The following is a 7,326-nucleotide window of genomic DNA, read 5'->3' as shown; positions in this document are numbered from 1 at the left end:
TAGTCTAAAATAACTTTATTATGTGTAAATCAAGCTTCTTTAATGCACGAGGGACAGAGATTCTTAGTCCATCTCCAGTAGTTCATTATAGTAATGTGAAATCAGGCTTCCTAGTGACAGATTTTATTCCAATCAACACTATAGTTCTAAAAGTCCAACTGGTGTTCTCATAGTATATAGAAATTTTGGTGATGGCTGACTTGTAGAATCTAATCCTTCAAATAATTGCTTTAGTGAGCATGCAGAATTGTGCCTCTACTTCTGTTGTTATGACTGCTTTCATTAATTATTCCATATATTTTTCAAATCTAAACTCTTCAATTGGTTTGGAAAGTGACAATGCAGAATTTGGCACTCCAGGTAGAGCTTTCATAATGAGCCATTTCACAAGGAATCCTTAGGAATTGATCAGATCCTTTTGGATCAGGAGTCATATCCATGTGCTCATGGTCATGAGATCGTGGCCAACACAGCAGCCACTTCATACTGAGACCCTCAGAGGATTGTGTGCATGGTACATGGGGGCAGTATTCAGAAGAAGTCAATACCATTCTTAAGTGTCTTGATTGGCCTGTTTGGCTCAAAACCTAACAAATGGCATTTATGTTGTTCAGAAAACACACACACACACACACACACAACACACTGAGAATAATATAAGAAGTAACAAACTTGAAGATAATAGTTGCCAACGTGGACCATACTTTTCTGCAAAGGGAAAAAAGTAACAAGGAGGAAACATGATCGGAGAGTAGAAGACAGAAATTTAAGGAAATGAAAGGAAAGGAGGAGAGATGAAGCAGAGATTAATGGTTACCTTCCATCCTATGTTGGAAATTTTATGTTTTCTCTGGTCTCTTGATGTTCAACTTTCCTTTCAAGAAAAGAGTGAAAGTTCAGGAATCATCTCAGCACTATTTAGTGGACAGCTGCTTTGCCTACCTAAAACAGCCTGAGCACCTCCCTGTACAATACAGAGAAGTTCTCTACATTCTCTGAGACATGAGAGTGTTACAAGTGAACTACAATTGAGAATTTATTTAATTCCTAATTATAGGTGTGGTTCTACATCTCCTTAAAGGAATCTGATGTTTCTGTGGCCTATGATCACACATGGTGCTGGTTAGGATAGGGATTCCCCAATTGTGGAGAGTAGTAAAGAAACATCAGTGTCACTAGGGTAACCTGTTATATCAGACTTCATCATGAACTGCTAAATCAATCTCCAGGAGCAGAGTTAACCAGGTCTTAACAAACCGCCCATGTAGCATCTATGTGGCTGTAGGGAAAATGTTATGATTCTCATCATGCACATGGAGAGACTCTAATGCCAAAAAGTAAAGTTGCTTGGGTAACCTAGGAACAGTCTTAGTCTGGTATCTTTCCTTCCCCAGTTGCCGCTCTACTTTCTAGGCCTCTTCTTGTTTCTTAATAAGTTTCAGAGCTGTCATGCCGTCTCTGCGCTGAATAAAGAACAAGCACAGAACCTGAACAAACAATATGCCTATTAGCACCCTTCCCGTCCATTATGCTTTCCAGGACCAGGGTTAACAAAGGAATCAACATTTAGTTTCTCAATAGAGGAGCCCTTCAAAGCTAATATTACAAATAACAGGGCCCTACTTCAAAGTAATATGTTGGCAATACACTTGATCGATAGGCTCTGGGCAACCTTGCAATACAATTGAGCCTTGAAGAATCTTGTTAAGATTACACACCTTTCTCCCCTAAATGAGATTACATGTTTGAGTATGAATGTATGTGAGCAAGTGGTGTACATGTGAGCACACGTGACTATGCCATCTACCTAGGCCTTCAATTTAATTCGGAAAGTCTACTGTAACATGAAATCTGTGCACAAATGCAGTAATATAATTGAAGCATATTTCATGGGAAATCTTTTTTGTTTGTTAGAAAGTATTTTATTTTGGTGTATTATCTTCCGTGATGACTGCAGAGGATGTAATGGCCTCATGGGCTCAGGGAAAGTAGAGGATTGTGTCCAACACACATGATTCCAAGCCTTGATTTTGACACTGACTAGCTGCATGACTTAAGGTAGATGTTTTGGGCCTTTCTAGACATAGTGTGTACAGTCAGGAACATAACACTTAACGTGAGGTTTAATAGTGAGCATTTTGTGAGATAATAATATGGGTAAACACACCGAACTTGGTGCCAAATATCTAACAACATCATGAAAAATGACACTCCTCCTTTCAGGGGGTAAATAGTGTACTTGCAGAGGCATGATGGGCACATGTGTGCTATCAAGCCACAATAAAAGAGATAAACGGCAATTAACTGAGTGTGAGTGGATAAGGCTAGTTGCATAATAAATGCTTTAAGCGGTGATAGGTGAAAAAACAGAGCAATCAGGAGTTGTAGGAGATATTCAGATCAGGGGAAATTTTGAGATTTGAGTTGCTCCTTAAAGAGAGGAAGGACAGGCAGCAAAATGCAAGGAGGTGAGAACATGCAGGAAGCTCTGGAGATGGTGGAGGCAACTCTGCCTGAGAAACGGGCTCCAGGCCTGGTGACTTTGCAAACAGCCTAAAAGCGCAGGCAGGGCAGGCAGCGCCACAGAGGCCCTTGAATGTCAAGCTGATGCATCAAGTGGACAACTGAAGACTGTCTTTCCAACCCACTTTAATTTGTCCTAAACCCACATGATTCAACAGATCGAGTTGGCCCTTCGCCCGATTCATCATGTTTTCAAAGTTCTCTGGGGCACAGGGAGGCAAAGACGAGGGAGAAGGCTCAGTGGGGCACACCCTCCCGTCACTGATGTGCCTGTACTGCCATGTGCATTCCTCCAACTTTTACCCCGGAGCCTGCCTTGGGGACCCTCCTGGGACAGTGCTGGGTTTATGTGCATTCCTCCAACTTTTACCCCGGAGCCTGCCTTGGGGACCCTCCTGGGACAGTGCTGGGTTGGGGTCCTTTTGCACTTTCCGTTTCCTCTTTTTTTTTCTTTGATCATGCTTTGCCAGTCAGACTGAAAGTCTCCTCCTGCTCGAGGCTTTTTACAGCAGCTTTGATAATAAACTGATTAATGGTTCTCACAGGTCTCTACACCAGCCTGTCCTGCTGTCTCAGCCATTTATTTTGCACCTCAGTTTTTGCATTTTAATTCTTCTCTTTGGTAATTGCTTTGTAAAAATCTTTTCTCGTTTCTTCTTTTCCACCTTTATTGCTTCACTACAAATCTTTGCAATTAATTTTGGATAATGAATGAAAAATAGTTTCACATTACCTTTTCGATCATGCTTAGTATTTTATATCACTTAGGGATGTGACATATAACAATTAAACACATACATACAGTTATCAAGTATTGTCAGTTTTCTGCCTTCATGTTAGTTGCTTCTTGATTTCTCAGTTTTGCTTTTAATTAATCTTTTTGAACTATATTTCTCAGGCCAGGGATTTAGCTCAGTGGATCTGGCACCTGCCTCTCAAGCACAAGGTCCCCAGTTCAATCCCCAGTTTCAAAAAAAAAAAAAAAAGAAAGAAAGAAAAGAAAAGAAAATGAACTGTATTTCCCACTGTGGTTTCACTGGTGGATTTCTTATACTGAAACTATTACTAATTATATTAAGGCAGTACAAAATAATGGCATTGAAATAAACTGTGTTTCATATTTATTAGCCTTTTTTATTGCTTTTTTTTCTGATTCTAAAGTAGTTACTTCTTCGTGGGTTTATTTTTATTCCCTATGTAAATTAATATAATTTCACCCAGTCAATGGAAGACTGAAAAATGAAAAAAAATTTTTTTTTACTTAGTTTTCACCCAAGCTGAGCACAGATTTTTCAGTAAGGTTCTTGTGGGGCAGGCACCAGTTAATTATGACGTCTGGGTATCGACTGGATCACCCGGACAGCAGAGCCTTCCACTCAGGCGGGCGGAAGAGCGACACGCATGTCAGGTGGAGGACAACGTGACCGTGCCTTGAGCATCTCTGCTGTCATCCGTGGCTCCTGAAGGACACTTGGGGTAGGAAATGTGGACTCTTCATAGCTAGCTAAGATTTTGAATTCCAGATGGGGAAAACAGGAGAGGATGACATGTCACACGTGATCCTAAGGTTAAACTGGGCCACAGGCAGTCTGTACCATCTACCTGCACCCTCTCCTGTCCCACTGCACAGATCCAAGCCCCACACTCGCTTCTGAGGTTGGACAGAAAGAATGTAAACAATCAGAGACAACACTTCTTTTTTACGGTACTGGGAACTGAACCCAGGGCCTTTACATTGAGCTCCATCTCCAGTCTTTTCTTATTTTTTACTTTTTTCTTTGAGACAGGGTCTTGCTAGGTCATAAAGTGGCCCAGGATGGGCTTGAAGATACCACCATGCCTGGCAAAAAAACATGTTTCTAACTAGATTCATGGAGTTGGGGGTAAGAAATTTAGCACAAATCCCAACCCAACAACTGATTAGCTGTTTTTTCTCCATTCATGACCTGTACCCCAATTTCCTCAAACATACAACGAGGACAGTAATAGAACCCACCCTGTAAGGTTGTGAAGATTTAAAGATTTGTTGAGTTAATGACTACAAAACACTAAGACTATCTCTGTCCAACAAGAAGTATTATGTAATATTTTCTAATATTACTATGCTTGGTAAGTAAAATTATAAAAATAACCCCGATGAACTCTGCTCTTACACAATCCCCTCCTCTTCTGACCATGGATGGGACTTGGGACTACGACAAGATTTCAGTCTGTGGTGATGTTCTATAACAGGAGGGAAATTACCAGTTGGGTCTGCTCACACTGTGTAGTGTATAGTGTATAGGTCACACCAGCTTATTAAGAGGGAACATTTTCCCACCTCACGGTAGACAGAGTCAGAGATTCCCAGGGAGAGCAGCTTCAGCAGAACCTGCTGCCTTTGGAAAGCCAAGGAATTTCCTCAAGCCAAGGAATGCAAGCAGCTTCTAGCTGCTGAGGACGGACTTCAAGGGACAGGGGAGCTCAGTCCTAAACCCATAAGGAACAGAATTCAGTTAAGAACTCTCCTGAGCTTGGACGCGGATTCCTACCATGAAACACCAGATGGGAGCTCAAGAAGGCAGATACTTTCATTCCATTTTTGAGGCACTTTGACCAGAGAAGCCAGGGAAGTCCTTTGTGTTTCTGACTCACCCAACTGCAGGAAAATCGGTGGGTATTGCTTTATGCTACTAAGTGTATGCTAATTTTTTTGTCAGCAATATAAAGCAAAGGCACACTTAGTGATACTATCCATGGGGTTACCCTTTATTCCTGGGGCCCAAAGGCAGGTCCACCTGCCCTTTCTCCCTAGTCTCACCCAAGGCACCTCCTAAGCTGCATACACTTGGCTCTAACATCTTCCCCATACTATCTGGCTCAAGGCATTATGACACCTATTAAAAGCACCATGAGAAAGCTTACCACCATCTCTTCTATTTATAATCTTCCTCTCACCACAAAATCTCTGCTCTTAACACTGAGCACCACATTTGTTTCCTTAAAGACTCCACCTTTTTTGGTTTTACTCAGAATATTTTCTTTAGGAGTGAGGGAAAGAAAAAGAGGGAAAAGGAGAAGAAGAGAAGAAGGAGGGAGAGAGAAGAGAGAGATGGAGAGACAGAAATGAAGAGAAAACAGGAAGTGGACAGCTAATCATTGATAGTGCCCAAAGATTTGAATGTTGACATCAGTCTGTTTTCCCTTACCTGTTTTTTTCATAATGTCAAACGTCTTTGATCCTGTCATCTTATAGGCACTTCCCTGAGAAGCAAACAAGTGAACAACAATTAAAACCCCAACAGGAACAAAAATATTTAGAAAAAGAAAAGCAGGACTCAAGTAAACTGTCTTTCTGGATTATTAATGCCTCATGGGGAACTTCATGGAAAGAAGATACGGAGAGAAGCTACAAGACCAAGTTCTACTCTTCCTGGTTTTCTCTGCCGAGAGCTCTTTGTGAAGTGGTGGACTCGCTTAGCAAACTGATTGTTAAGTAGAAGTTAAGCAACATGAAAAGGCAGTGATTTTTAGGATATTGAAATAAGAGATCCCAGCCTCATATAGTAAATTGAGGATCAGTAACAAAATGGCTCCTTTCAGATTTCTGGGTGGAAGGGTGCAGTGAATCCCTCTCATCCTTATGCCAGGGCAGCTGCAAGACAGGACACTGGCGGAGTTATAGTCACCAGGGTAACACATGAGACTGTTCAGCACACTCAGGGACATGATAAATAGACGCCTGGGAAAAATAATTTCTGATCCACAGCGGGCACCCTAGGGGAAATTCTGCTTATCCCAAAACACTCTGATTTTGTCCAGGGACATTTTCTTCTATGATAATTTACTTAACCTCTGTTGAAAATTCATCTTTTAAACGTTTCTTGAACCATTGTCTGAGGGGGAAATGCACAGTGTGCTTTACACATTCCTCATGCCCACAGCCGCCTTCCAACATCAGCCCACTGGGAGATTTCTTCAGAATGCCACCCAGCATTTTTCTCCAGAAACATGAAGGAAGGCTGAGCAAACTTCACATTAACAGGTACATGGGGGAAGAATGGGTTTTGATTAAACTTGAAAAGAGAATGCTGAAAATTACAGATCTATATGTAACTGAATTTTAAAAAGAAAGAAGGCAAATTTGCTTCAAGAAGCACAAACACACACACACACACACACACACACATCTCCAAGTCTTTTGGAAGGCCACATCCTTTTCAGAGAACCTGCAGCACAGCATGTGGAAATGGGAGGAGCAGACACACTCAGTGCCCATCCTAACTTGGCCTCCCTCCCGGCCACTTACTTTGCACAATCTGCTAAACAGCTCTCAGACACTTTTCCTTGTTCATAAAATGTGGATAACAATAGTGACTTCACCAGCAAAGCTTTCGTGAATAAGAAACAGTCCAAGGACTGCTTGATGCTAAGTGCTCATGGTAAGTTGCTTTTATTAGCATCATCATTTTATTAAAATGTCCAAATAAAAGGAAACTGTTCTAGAAATGAATTTTTCAATTATTTTGCTTCAGTTGAATTCTCTTTGGTTGCATCCCTTTATATTTTTATTTAAAATAAACAATCTCATATCCCATTTATTAAAAATACTACTACAACCTTGCCATTTGGAAGTAGTAGCTCATTTTACTTTTTTATCTTACTTTATTTTCCAGTTCTGGAGACCCAAGCCCTCATGCTCTGAAAAATCTCGAATCCTGGGCCTCAGTAGTACATTTTTACTGATGGCTTCAGGGGATGGAGCTAGAATGACAGGAGAATCCACAAAACAGTAAACAAAACCAAATAAAAAATGGCACTTTC

At 41.0% G+C, this 7,326-nt stretch overlaps 1 long non-coding RNA gene across 1 annotated transcript; it reads left to right on the top strand.

Annotated features, from left to right (window-relative positions):
• The first annotated feature begins 3,904 nt into the window (after window positions 1–3,904).
• Window positions 3,905–7,297, top strand: LOC104860044. Its single transcript, XR_779564.1, has 3 exons — window positions 3,905–3,999; window positions 6,447–6,547; window positions 7,179–7,297. It is a non-coding gene; the product is annotated as an uncharacterized LOC104860044 (long non-coding RNA).
• The last annotated feature ends 29 nt before the right edge of the window (window positions 7,298–7,326 follow it).

The sequence above is a fragment of the Fukomys damarensis genome, unplaced genomic scaffold (assembly GCF_012274545.1).
Source record: "Fukomys damarensis isolate Sample0158 unplaced genomic scaffold, DMR_v1.0_HiC HiC_scaffold_7, whole genome shotgun sequence".
Taxonomy (NCBI): Eukaryota; Metazoa; Chordata; class Mammalia; order Rodentia; family Bathyergidae; genus Fukomys; species Fukomys damarensis.
The sequence above is the reverse complement of the archived record's forward strand: the minus strand, read 5'-3'. Positions and strand labels throughout refer to the sequence as shown.